Here is a 13,562-nt window from a genome sequence, read left to right as displayed (position 1 = left end):
GCAGTTGAAAGAGCAATTATAAGAGTTGCTTGATAAGGGCTTCATTTGGCCCAGTGTATCACCTTGAGGTGCTCCAGTCTTAGTTGTGAAGAAAAAGGATAGTTCTATGCGTATGTGCATTGATTATCGCCAGCTGAACAAAGTCACAATGAAGAACAAGTATCCATTGCCTCTTATTTATGATTTATTTGATCAATTATAGGGTGCCGGAGTGTTCTCTAATATTAACTTACGTTCAGGCTATCATCAGTTGAAGATTCGGGAGCCAGATATCCCGAAGACTTCTTTCAGGACTCGGTTTGGTCACTACGAATTTCTTTGTGATGTCTTTTGGGCTGACCAATGCCCTAGCCGCTTTTATGCACTTGATGCACAGTGTGTTACGGTCTTATATTGACTCATTCGTCATTGTGTATATTGACGACATTCTGGTGTACTCTTGGACTCAGGAGGATCATGAGCAGCACCTGAGGACTGTGCTTCAGACGTTGAGAGAAAAGAAGTTATATACAAAATTTCCAAAGTGTGAGTTTGGCTAGACTCAGTGGCATTCTTGGGTCATGTAGTATTGAGTGATGGGATCAAGGAGGTTCCGAAGAAGGTGGAAGCAGGGCAGAGTTGGCCTAGACCATCATCAGCTACGAAGATCCAGGGTTTTCTTGGTTTGGCGGGGTATTACCGTCGTTTTGTAGAGGGATTCTTATCTATTGCAGCACCTATGACTAGGTTGACCCAGAAGGGTGCTCTGTTCAGGTAGACAGAGGAGTGTAAGGAGAGTTTTCAGAAGCTCAAGACAACTTTGACTATAACCCCAATATTGGTGTTGCCTATAGGTTCGGGGTCTTATACTGTATATTGTGATATGTCGTGGATTGGTCTCGACATGGTGTTGATGCAGGACGGTAGGGTGATTAACTACACGCCCAGACAGCTGAAGGTGCATGAAAAGAACTATCTTGTCCATGACCTTGAGTTAGCAGCTATAGTTCATGACTTGAAGATTTGGCGGCACTATTTGTACGGTGTCCCTTGTGAGATCTACACCGATCACCAGAGTTTGCAGCATCTGTTCAAATAGAAGGATCTTAACTAGCGTCAGCGGAGGTGGTTGGAGTTGCTTAAGGATTATGATATCACCATTTTGGACCATCTGGGGAAGGCCAATGTGGTGGCCGATGCTTTGAGTCACCGAGCAGAGAGTTTGGGGAGTTTAGCATATCTACCAGCAGCAGAGAGGTCATTGGTGTTGGATGTTCAGGCCTTAGCCAGCTAGTTTGTGAGATTGGATATTTCTAAGCCGAGTCGAGTATTGGCTTGTGTGGTCTCTCGATCTTCTCTTTATGATCGTATCAGGGAGCTTCAGTATGATGACCCCCGATCTACTTTTCCTTAAGGATACAGTTTAGCACGGTGATGCTAAGAAGGTCACTATTGGAGATGATTGTGCATTGAGGATGTAGGGCAGGATATGTGTGACCAATGTAGATGGGTTGTGTGAGTTGATTCTCCAGGAGGCTCACAGCTCGCGGTACTCTATTCATCCGGGTGCCGCAAAGATGTACCAAGACTTTAGGCAACATTACTGGTGGAGGAGGATGAAGAAGGACATAGTAAAGTATGTAGCTTGGTGTATCAATTGCCAGCAGGTGAAGTATGAGCATCAGCGGCAAGGTGGGTTACTTCAGAAGTTAGGGATTCCGGAGTGGAAATGGGAGTGGATCACTATGGATTTCGTTGTTGGACTCCCACGGACTCATCGGAGGTTTGATGCAGATTGGGTGATTATAGATAGGCTGACCAAGTCAGCTCATTTCCTTCCTGTGATGACTACCTATTCTTCTGAGCAGCGGGCTCGAATTTATATCCGCGAAACCGTCAGGCTTCATGGCATACCGGTATTTATCATCTCTGACCGGGGTAAGCAATTTACATCACGGTTCTGGAGGGCCGTACAACATATTTTGGGTACTCGAGTGGAGCTGAGCACAGCATTTCATCCTCAGATGGACGGACAGTCCGAGCGCACTATTCAGATATTAGAGGATATGCTTCGTGCATGTGTGATAGATTTTGGAGGTTCTTGGGATTAGTTCTTGCCACTTGCGAAGTTTGCCTACAACAATAATTATCATTAGAGCATTCAGATGGCGCCGTATGAGGCTTTGTATGATAGGCAGTGTCGGTCTCCAGTGGGTTGGTTCGAGCCGGGCGAGGCTAGATTATTGGGTACAGACTTGGTTCAGGATGCCCTGGATAAGGTGAAGGTGATTCAGGATCGACTAAGCAAAGCACAATCCAAACAGAAGAGTTATGCGGATCGGAAGGTTCGCGATGTTGCATTCATGGTTGGAGAGCGGGTCTTGCTCCAGATTTTGCCTATGAAGGGCGTTATAGGTTCAAGAAGAAGGGAAAGCTGAGCGCAAGGTTCATTGGTCCCTTTGAGGTATTGCGGCGTGTTGGGGAGGTTGCATATGAGCTTGTATTACCTCCCAGTCTAACAGGAGTTCATCCGGTATTTCATTTTTTTATGTTCGAGAAGTATCACGGTGATCCGTCTCATGTGTTGGATTTCACCTCATTCTAATTAGACAAGGATCTTTCTTATGTTGATGAACCAGTGGCTATTTTGGACAGGCAGGTCCGATAGCTGAGGTCAAAGAACATTACTTCAATAAAGGTTCAGTGAAGGGGTCTGCCGGTCAAGGAGGCGACTTGGGATACCGAGCAGGATATGCGTAGCCGTTATCCTCATCTTTTCACCACTTCAAGTATGTCTCTATGCCCGTTCGAGGACGAATGACTGTTTTAAGAGGGGGAGGATGTAATGACCCGGCCTATTGTTTTGAGAGTAATAGCACGATCCCATATTAACTGCTTCCCCCGTATCATTTTCTGCTTATGTGACTTGCAGGGAGGTTTTGTTGTTGGTTTCGGAGTATTTTTGGGATACTTAGTCCCTAAACGGAAGCTTGAGCCTTAGGATTTTGACCGTAGTCAGAACTATGTGAAGATGACTCCAGAATGGAGTTTCGTCAATTCTGTTAGCTCCGTTGGGTGATTTTGGACTTAAAGGCGTGTTCGGTTTGTGTTTTGGAGGTTTCTAGCTGATTTAGGCATGGATTGGCGGAAGTCAAATTTTTGGAGATTTTGACCTGTAGTATACTTTTTGATATCAGGGTCAGACTCCGATTACGGAGGTTGGAGTAGGTCCGTAATGTCAATTATGACTTGTGTTAAAAATTTGAGGTCAATGGACGTGATTTGATAGATTTCGGCATCGGTTTTAGAAGTTTGAAGTTTCAAGTTCATTAATTTCAAATCGGAAGGTGATTTATGTTTTTAGCATTGTTTGATGTGATTCGAGGGCTCGACTAAGTTCGTATGGTGTTTTAGGACTGGTTGATATGTTTGGTTGAGGTCTTGGTGGCCTCGGGTGTGCTTCGGATGCTTAACGGATTAAATTTGGACTTAGGCTAGTTGCTGAAGATTTTCTGGTTTCTGGTATCTTCGTACCTGCGGAGGGGAGACCGCAGGTGCAGACTTGCACATGCGGATAAAGGAGCGCAGATACGGGATTTGGCAGCCAAAGCTGGGTTCGTAGGTGAGGAGGTAATTGCGTAGAAGCGACATCGCTTCTGCGGTTGGTATGTGCATAGGAGCGGTGAAGGTCACAGGTGCGGTTCCTTGGTCGTAGGAGCGCATCCGCACTTGCGGCGATGCTTCTCTCGCAGATGTAGACCCAGGGGACTTAAGTTAAGTCCGCACCTGCGATGGAATTTCCGCAGGTGTGGCATTGCAGGTGCGATTATAGGCCCGCAGATGCAAGATCGCTGGTCAGAAAGGGCTAAGTTCGAGGGTTTTATCCCATTTTCAATTTTGGGACTCTGAGATCTCGGATTTGGGCGATAATTTGGGTGATTTTCAGAGGAAGTTTTTGGGTAACGATTCTTAACCCATTTATGGTTATATTCCACTAATCTATCACTAATTTCATTTTTTAATTTCGGATTTGGGTGTAAAATTTGGGAAAAATGGGAAGAAATTCTTCAACTAAGGTTTTGGGTTTTGATTGAGATTTTGATATCAGATTTGGATAATTTTGGTACAAGTGAACTCGTGAGTGAATGGGTGTTCATAGTTTGTGACTTTTACCCAATTCCGAGAAGTGGGGTCGGAGAGGCGTTTTAGGGAGACTTTCGAAATTCTTGTTAAAGCCTTGATTTCCTTAATTAAATTAGTCTAATATAGTTGTATTTATGGTATGAAATTGTTTTTGGCTAGATTTGGGCCATTCAGAGTCGGATAATCGAGGAAAAGTCATTATTACTAATTGATTGAGCTTGGTTCGAGGTAAGTGGCTTGCCTAACCTTGTGTGGGGGAAATCCCTTTAGGATTTGGTACTGTTGTGATATGTGAGCGCCATGTACGTGAGGTGACGAGTATGTACACGGTCTATTTGTTGTAAAATACGATTTATTTTACTGAGTAGCAACCTGTTTTTCTTTAATTTGTGTTATACCGTTTAAATGAGTATTAGTCTGTTTTCATTCTTAATTGAGCTATTCCAATATGTGTAGTTATCCTGTTTGGTCTAATATCGCATGTGTACGTGCTTTAAATGCTTATTTGAATTCTGTGAAGCATGCCTAGTTGATTTTCTGCTTTTCCTTGTTTTTTATTAGTATAATTGTAGAAATCTTACTGTTAACTGTTGTATTTATCACTTTGAGCTGTGTGTTTACTTTTGAGACTATGAGGCGGTTCCTCGGGATTTATCCCTACACATTTACTTTTGAGACTACGAGGCGGTTCCTCGTGAGTTCTCCCTGCACATTTAGTTTTGAGACAACGAGGCGGCTCCTCGGGAGTTCTCCCTACACTTTTGCTTTTGAGACTACGAGGCGGTTCCTTGGGAGTTCTCCCTGCACATTTACTTTTGAGACTACGAGGCAGTTCCTCGGGAGTTTTCCCTGCATATTTACTTTTGAGTCTACGAGGTGGTACCTCGGGAGTTCTCTCTATTTTTTTACTTTTGAGACTACGAGGCGGTACCTCAGGAGTTCTCCCTGTATATATATTTTGGGATTATGAGATGGTATCTCAGGAGATGCCCTGTTGTTTACCCTTGTGTGTTGTACTATTGCCTTGCTGTGTTTTATTTTGTTAAATTCTAGTCTCTCATTATACTGTATATTCTCCTGCCTTATTTATTATTTACCAGTGGGCCTGACTTGACCTCGTTACTACTTGACCGGGGTTAGGCATGGCACTTACTAGGTACCATTGTGGTGTACTTATGCTACTCTTCTGCACATGTTTTTGTGTGTAGATCCAGGTACTTCTTATCAGCACCGCTATTAACTGAGAGTGCTTGCTGCTGTACGGAGACTTCAAGGTACATCTGCCACATCCGCAGACCTCGGAGTCCCCTTCTATTTTCCCCTATGTCAATTACCTTCTGTATTTCTTTTATTAGACTTTGGTGTATAGAGATACTAGTTTCCTTTTGTAGTTTGTGACTTACGATGTTCCATGTTTTTGGAAGACTGTGTATTTATAGAGTATTGATTATTGTACATGCTGGGCGGCATTGTTACTAGTTATTCAGTTATCCACTGCTGTTAGTTGCCAAGTTTTAATTTCGTTTTGTTATTTTCCACAGTTTGTTAGGCTTACCTAGTCGTAGAGACTAGGTACCGTCACGACATTATACGGAGGGAGTTTGGGTCGTGATAGGTCACGGATATTTCGGTATTCTGTTGGTTATGCTAACAATATTTCTTCGAGCTCGTTCGGTGTTATGGTCGACTCCGGGATCACGGACTCAATGTTCTCAAGGGTAGGCATTCTGACCCCGGGTTCTAGCTCGGTGGGACTTGGAGTCGATCTTCAGCCCTTTATTACCAAGTTCCGAGCCTAACCTGCCATGTCGTAGGCAAGCTCGATTTTGACCGTATACGGAAGTATTGTATCATTTATTTTATGCAGTGGTATATGACTAATTACGAAGTATAAAAAAATATTTGGAACTTATGATTTGAACATGTCATTACATTTATGTGACTATATAGTATATCATTAAAGTTAAAATAAAAAGTTTAAAAATTAAATTACTTCTAAATTTAAAAACAATAAATTGTCATATAAATTTGAACATATGGAGTATTTCAATATTTGCAAATATTGTTGAAATATAGAATAACTTGTTTGATGATTATTTTCAAGCGAAATATTGATTTTCACTCACAAATCTTCGCTTTTTTCACTTTAACTTCAAATATTATTTCATTTCCACTTTAACTAAATATTATTCAATTGCGTACATCCACTTACGATATAATCCTAGCATTTCTTCCTATCAAATTGTCATAATTCCAACTATAGTATCATGAGCTCGTATTTCAGGCAGTGCTAGTGTAATGACCCAGTCGGTCGTTTGGAGTATTACAACTCCGTCTCCCCAATTACTGCTCAAATTGTGATTTACAGTTTTTATTTGACTTGCCGTGATAATTGGTTTGGGCCCGGTGAGGTTTTAAAATGATTTGGAACACTTAGTTTTAAGGTTTAGAACTTAAGTTGAAAAGGTTGACCGGATGTTGACTTATATGTAACGACCCCTAAAAAATATTTGCTAAGGAAATGAAGTTTTCATGGTGTGCGGTGAGTACAGGAAAATTTTGAAAAATAAATAAATAAATAAAATAAATACATTTCTGCGGCCCATTATGCGACCGAAGACTCACTCTGCGGGCTGCATAATGGCCGCGGAGTGAAGCAGGTTAGGCCAAGTTTGGAGATCAGGTTTGCGGCGCATTATGCGACCGTAGACTAGTTCTGTGGTGCATTATGCGACTGCAGAACAGGAATGCGGGCCGCATAATGACCGTAGACTGAAGCAGTGTTGCCCGGTTCCGGAGGGCCTTTTTACGACCCATTATGCGGGCTGCAGAAGGATCATGTGGTCGCATATGCGTCCGCAGAGTGTGTTTCGGAGCTTCATTTTTCTAGTTTTATAAACCCAACCACATTCTTATAAAATACTATTAGGGGTCATTTTGAAGGGTTTCATCTAATATTTTAGATAGAGATGAGAGCATCTTAGAGAGAGAAAGTGAAGACCTAGTCATTTGTCCATCAATTCTTGTTCAAGGTTTGAAGATTTCACAAGGATCTTGCTAGGGCTTCAAAAAGGTAAGAATTTCTAACACTAGTTTTCAATTTCGAGTTTGGGTAAAGATGGGTGATTGAGAGTATGATTCTTCAGTGTAAGAGTATTATTTATACATACACGTACCAATAAGGTTTATGGAAAGATTGTTGAGTTCAAATGGGTAACGATTGGGTTGAAAATGGTAGAAATCTTCAAAGATTTTTATTGAAGGTTTGAAGGTCGAGTTGATGTCGGAATTTGGTAAAATTTATATGGTTGGACTCGTGGTTGGATTAACCTTTATAGTGTGTAATTTTGATCGGGTTCTGAGACACGGGCCCCACGGGCGATTTTTGAGTGCAATTTCGGATTTTGTTGAAAATTAGTATTTTCATATGGAATTAATTCCTATAATTTGAATTGATTGAATCGAATTAATTGTGACTAGATTCGAGGTATTCGGAGGCTGATTCGCGAGGCAAAGGCTTGTTGGAATGAAGAATTGCTCGGATTAAGGTAAGTAACAGTTCTAAATTTGGTCCTGAGGGTATGAAACCCCATATTATGTCTTATGTGATTGGTTTCGAGGTGACGCACATGCTGGGTGATGGGCGTGTGGGCATGCACCGTAGGGATTATGACTTGATCAAATTTCATAGAACTGTGTAGTTGAATAATGTGTTATTATCTGTACATTCTCCATGTAGTAGAGAAATTGAACCACAAATCATGTTTAGATTGTGTGTTGGCACTATAGGGACCCACATAGATCGTGTACATGCTGAACTATCTGCTTAATTGTTGTTTTGTACTCAGTCACAGTTTACTTGTTTATTTTATCTCAGTCTCTATTGTTCATTATTGATGCATCATATCATTGTTGTTTGGGCTGATTTCATGATTATTGAGAGCCCGAGAGACTGGAGAGATTTATGACTGAGTGAGGCCGAGGGCCTGATTGTGAGATTTTATACTATAGCACGTGAGTTTTCTGTGCAGCACGTGAGTTGTTCGTGTGGATCCATATTTTATACTATAGCACGTGAGTTGTTCGTGCAGCACGTGAGTTGTCCGTGCGTATCCAGATATTGATACTATAGCACGTGAGTTGTCCGTGCGAATTATAGCGCTTGGGCTGCAAGAGCCCCTCCGGAGTCTGTATACACTCCTGTGAGCGCAAATACCTACTGAGTGCGAGTGCTGAGTGAATGGAATAGCTGAGTGACTGTGGTCCTGAGAGGATGCATTTGATTTCATTCTCATTACACTACAGTTGTCATATATCCCTGTTCTGGAAAATTTCTGAAAGATATTATCTCTTGTTTTAGTCAGACTTGATATGAAATTACTGTTTGGGCCTTAAATTGTTGAACTTGCAAGCATGCCTACTTTCTTCTGTTGGAAATTACTATAATTGGACTTAGCTGTGAAGCTCGTCACTACTTTCAGTTCTTTATTTAGTATTGTTACTTCCTAAGTTGGTTGTACTCATACTATACCCTACACCTCGTGTGCAGATCCAGGTACTTCTGGATACGATGGTTGCTAGTTTTTCGAAGCTTTATCTGTTGGAGACTATCGAGGTAGTTGCTCGACGTCCGCAGACCTTGACTCTCTTTCCTTTTAGGTTTTGTATTGTTCTATATTTTCAAATAATGTTTTATCACTCAGACGTTGCTATCAATTAGATGCTCATGTACTCAGTGACACCGGGTGTTGGGAATGTATGCTATGTTAGTAATTTGTGAATTTTCTATGGAATTCAAATATTATGTTTTCAAATTTAAAAGAAGTTGCGGTTTATTGAGGTCGTCGGCTTGCCTAGTATTGAGATAGGAGTCATCACGGCAGGTTATGATCTTGGGTCATGATAAGTTGGTATCAGAGCTTAGGTTACATAGGTCTCACGAGTCATGAGCAGGTTTAGTAGAGTCTTGCGGATCGGTACGGAGACGTCTGTACTTATCTTTGAGAGGCTGCCTAACCCTTAGGAAAATATCACTTTCTTGTATTCTATCGTGCGAACTTGTTGATTCCGGAAAACTAAAATTTTGTTATTCTATTCTCTCATAGATGGTGAGAACACGTACTACCGGATCGGATGGTCAGCCACCTGTGCCAGTAGTTAGGCCCACGAGAGGCTGGGACCGTGGTAGAGGCCGGGGCTATGGTATAGGCTGGGGCTGAGGTAGAGGTCGAGGTGTCGTTCATACAACACCTGTAGCACCACTTGTAGCACCACCAACCAGTTGCTCCACTCAGGAGCAGATTCCAGATGTAGTTTAGCCGGCGGGACCCGCTTAGGCACAAGCTGTGCCCATTGAGATTCTAGGCCTACATGAGGCTTTGGCTCAGATATAGACAGTTTGCACTGACCTTGCTCAAGTGGTTTTGACTCAGGCCGCTCCAGCCACTTCTCAAACAAGGGGAGGTATTCACACCCCTATTGCCCGTACTCTGGAGTAGGTAGTGCAGGGACTTCAGATACCTAGGGCACTACCAGCACAGCCGGTTGCAGCTGCTCAGGCCCCGGTAGTCCCCGTTTTGGCAGAAGATGAGCAGAGGAGACTTGAGAGATTTGGGAGGCTTCGACCTCCATCATTTAGTGGTGCTGAGTCAGAGGATACTCAGGGTTTTCTGGATAAGTGCCAGTAGATGCTTCTGAGATCGGGTATTCTGGAGACCAGTAGGGTCTCGTTCACTACTTTTCAGTTTTTGGGGGCTTCCTTCAGATGGTGGGAGGCTTATGAGAAGCGCAAGTCGGTCTGTGCAGTACCACTTACATGGAAGGAGTTCTGTATTCTCTTTTTGGAGAAGTCCGTGTCGTAGTCTCGTAGGGAGGAGCTGCGCAGATAGTTTGAGCAGCTTCGGCAAGATAGCATGTCTGTGACCCAGTACGAGATGAGGTTTTTGAGTTGTCTCGTCACGTAGTTTGGTTGGTTCCCACTAATAGGGAGAGGATTTGGAGGTTCATTGATAGCCTCACGTATCAGCTACGATTGCTTATGACTAGAGAGAGGGTATTTGGTGCCACTTTTGACGAGGTGGTTGACATTGCTCGGCATATAGAGGTGGTACGTAGTCAGGAACGTGGTGACAAGGAGTCCAAGTGGCCTCGAGGTTCGGGTAGTTTTGGTGGGTACCTTCTGGGGGACACTCCTACCACAACATGGGTCGCCCTTATAGTCCCTCTCAGACGACTCGTCCAACTCATCGTGGTTAATCAGCTAGCCACGATTCTTACAGTGCTTACTCAGGCCAGTCTTCATTCAATGCACTACCATCACAGAGTTCTTATCATGCCTCGTCCTACCAGGCTTCTACAGGTAATTCCTCGGGTTATCAGGAGCAGTAGTTCCGTCAGATGAGGGGTTATTTCGAGTGCGGAGAATTTGGTCATTACAAGAGAGATTGTCCTAGGCTATTGAGTGGTGCTCCACAATAGAGTTATCGGCCGACGACACCAGCACCAGCAGTTACACCACCCGCCCAGCCATCTCGGGGTAGGGCTCAGCCAGTTAAGGGTCTCCTAAGAGGGGGAGGCCAATCAGGTAGCGGTCAGGCCTGGTTCTATGCTTTTCCTACCAAGCCAGATGTTGTTGCTTCAGATGCAGTGATCACAGGTATTGTCTCAGTGTGCCACAAGGAAGCTTCTATATTATTTGATCCTAGTTCTACTTATTCGTATGTATCATCGTACCTTACTCATTATTTGGATATGCCCCAGTGAGTCTTTAGTTTCACTTGTTCGTGTATCTACACCGACAGGCGACACTATTATTGTGGATCGTGTGTATCGGTCATGTATGGTAACTATTGGGGGACTGGAGACTAGAGTTTATCTCATATTTCTTAGTATGGTTGATTTCGATGTAATCCTTGGTATGGATTATTTGTCCCCATGTCATGCTATTCTGGACTCTCACACAAAAATCGGGACATTAGCAATGCAGGGGTTGCCAAAGGTCGAATGGAGAGGTTCTCTAGATTATGTTCCCAGCAGGGTAATTTCTTATTTGAAGGCCTAACGTATGGTGGGGAACGGGTGTATGTAATATTTGGCCTTTGTGAGAGATGTTGATGTAGATACTCATACTATTGATTCAGTACCGGTAGTGCGAGACTTTTCGGATGTATTTCCTGCAGACCTGCCGGGTATGCCACTCGACAGGGATATTGATCTCGGTATTGACTTGGTGTTGGGCACACAACCCATTTCTATTCCTCCGTAATGTATGGCACCAACTAAATTGAAAGAATTGAAAGAGCAACTTCAGGAACTCCTTGATAAGGGGTTTATTACGCCTAGTGTGTCACCTTGGGGTGCACCAGTTTTGTTTGTGAAAAAGAAAGATGGTACTATGTGGATGTGCATTGATTATAGACAACTGAACAAAGTTACACTCAAGAACAAATATCCTTTGTCGCGTATTGATGATTTATTTGACCAACTTCAGGGAGTGAGGGTATTCTCCAAAATTGATTTGTGATTGGGGTATCACCAGTTGAAAATTCGAGATTCATATATTCTAAAGACGACATTTAGGACTCGTTATGGTCACTATGAATTTCTTGTGATGTCAATTGGGTTAGCCAATGCCCCAATAACATTTATGCACTTGATGAATAGCATATTCTAGCCGTATCTTGACTCATTTGTTGTGGTATTTATTGATGATATCCTGGTGTACTCACGTAGCCAGGAGGAACATGCACAACATTTGAGTATTATACTAAAGAGGCTGAGGGAATAGAAACTTTATGCCAAACTCTAAGTGTGAGTTCTGGCTTAGTTCAGTGGCATTCTTAGGACACATAGTGTCCAGTGAAGGAATTAAGGTAGATCCGAAAAAGACAGAGGTAGTTCAGAGTTGGCCCAGGGCATCTTCAACTACTGAGATTCAAAGTTTTCTCGGCTTCGCTGGTTATCATCATCGCTTTGTGGAGGGTTTCTCGTCTATTGCATCGCCTATGACTAAATTGACCCAGAAAGGTGTTCCGTTCAGATGGTCGGAAGAGTGTGAAGAGAGCTTTCAGAAGCTCAAGATAGCTTTGACTACAACCCCAGTATTGGTGTTGCCTACAAGTTCAAGGTCTTATACGATGTATTGTGATGCATCGCGTATTGATCTCGGTGCAGTGCTGATGCAAGACAGTAGGGTGATTGCCTATGCGTCCAGACAATTAAAGGTATATGAGAAGAATTATCCGGTCCATGACCTTGAGTTAGCAGCTATTGTTCATGCCTTGAACATTTGGCAACATTATTTGTACGGTGTCCATTGTGAGGTTTATACCGATCACCCGAGTCTACAACATCTGTTTAAATAGAAGGATCTTAATTTGCAGCAGCGGAGGTGGTTGGAGTTGCTTAAAGATTATGACATCACCATTCTCTATCATCCGGGAAAGGCCAATTTGGTCGCCGATGCCTTGAGTCATAAGGCGGAGAGTTTGGGCAGCTTAGCATACTTAGCGGTAGTAGAGAGGCCTTTAGCCTTAGATGTTCAGGCTTTGGCCAACCAGTTTGTCAGATTGCATATTTTCGAGCCTAGTCGAGTTTTGGCTTGTGTGGTTTCTCAATCTTTTCTTTTTGATCGTATCAGAGAACGTCAGTATGATGATCCCCATCTGCTTGTCCTTAAGGATACGGTTCAGCACGATGATTCCAAGGAAGTCACTATTGGGGATGACGGTGTATTACGGATGTAGGGCAGGCTATGTGTGCCTAATGTAGATGGTTTGCGTGAGCTAATTCTCCAAGAAGCTCACAATTCGCGATACTCCATTCATCCAGGTGCCGCAAAGATGTATCACGATTTGAGGCAACACTATTGGTGGAGGCGAATGAAGAAAGATATAGTTGGGTTTGTAGCTAGGTGTTTAAATTGTCAACAGGTGAAGTACGAGCATCAGAGAGTGGGCGGATTGCTTCAAAGACTTGAAATTTTGGAGTGAAAGTGGGAGTGTATTACCGTGGACTTCGTAGTTGGGCTCCCATGGACTTTGAAAAAGTTTGATGCTGTTTGGGTGATTGTAGATCGGTTGAGCAAGTCCGTGCATTTTATTCTAGTTGGTACTACTTACTCTTCGGAGTGGTTGGCTGAGATTTATATCCATGATATTCTTCGCCTACACGGTGTGCCGGTGTCCATCATTTTGGATCGGGACACGTAGTTTACATCACAGTTTTAGAGGGCAGTACAGCGAGAATTAGGTACACAGGTTCATCTAAGTATAACATATCACCCTCAGACAGACGGGCAGTCCGAACGCACTATTCAGAAATTGGAAGATATGCTACACTCTTGGGATCGGTTTATACCACTTGCAGAGTTTGCTTACAATAATAGCAATTAATTGAGCATTCAAATGGCTCTGTATGAGGCTTTATATGGGAGGCAGTGT

This window comes from Nicotiana tomentosiformis, chromosome 9 (genome assembly GCF_000390325.3).
Source record: "Nicotiana tomentosiformis chromosome 9, ASM39032v3, whole genome shotgun sequence".
NCBI classification, from domain to species: Eukaryota; Viridiplantae; Streptophyta; class Magnoliopsida; order Solanales; family Solanaceae; genus Nicotiana; species Nicotiana tomentosiformis.
This window is presented reverse-complemented; position numbering follows the sequence as displayed.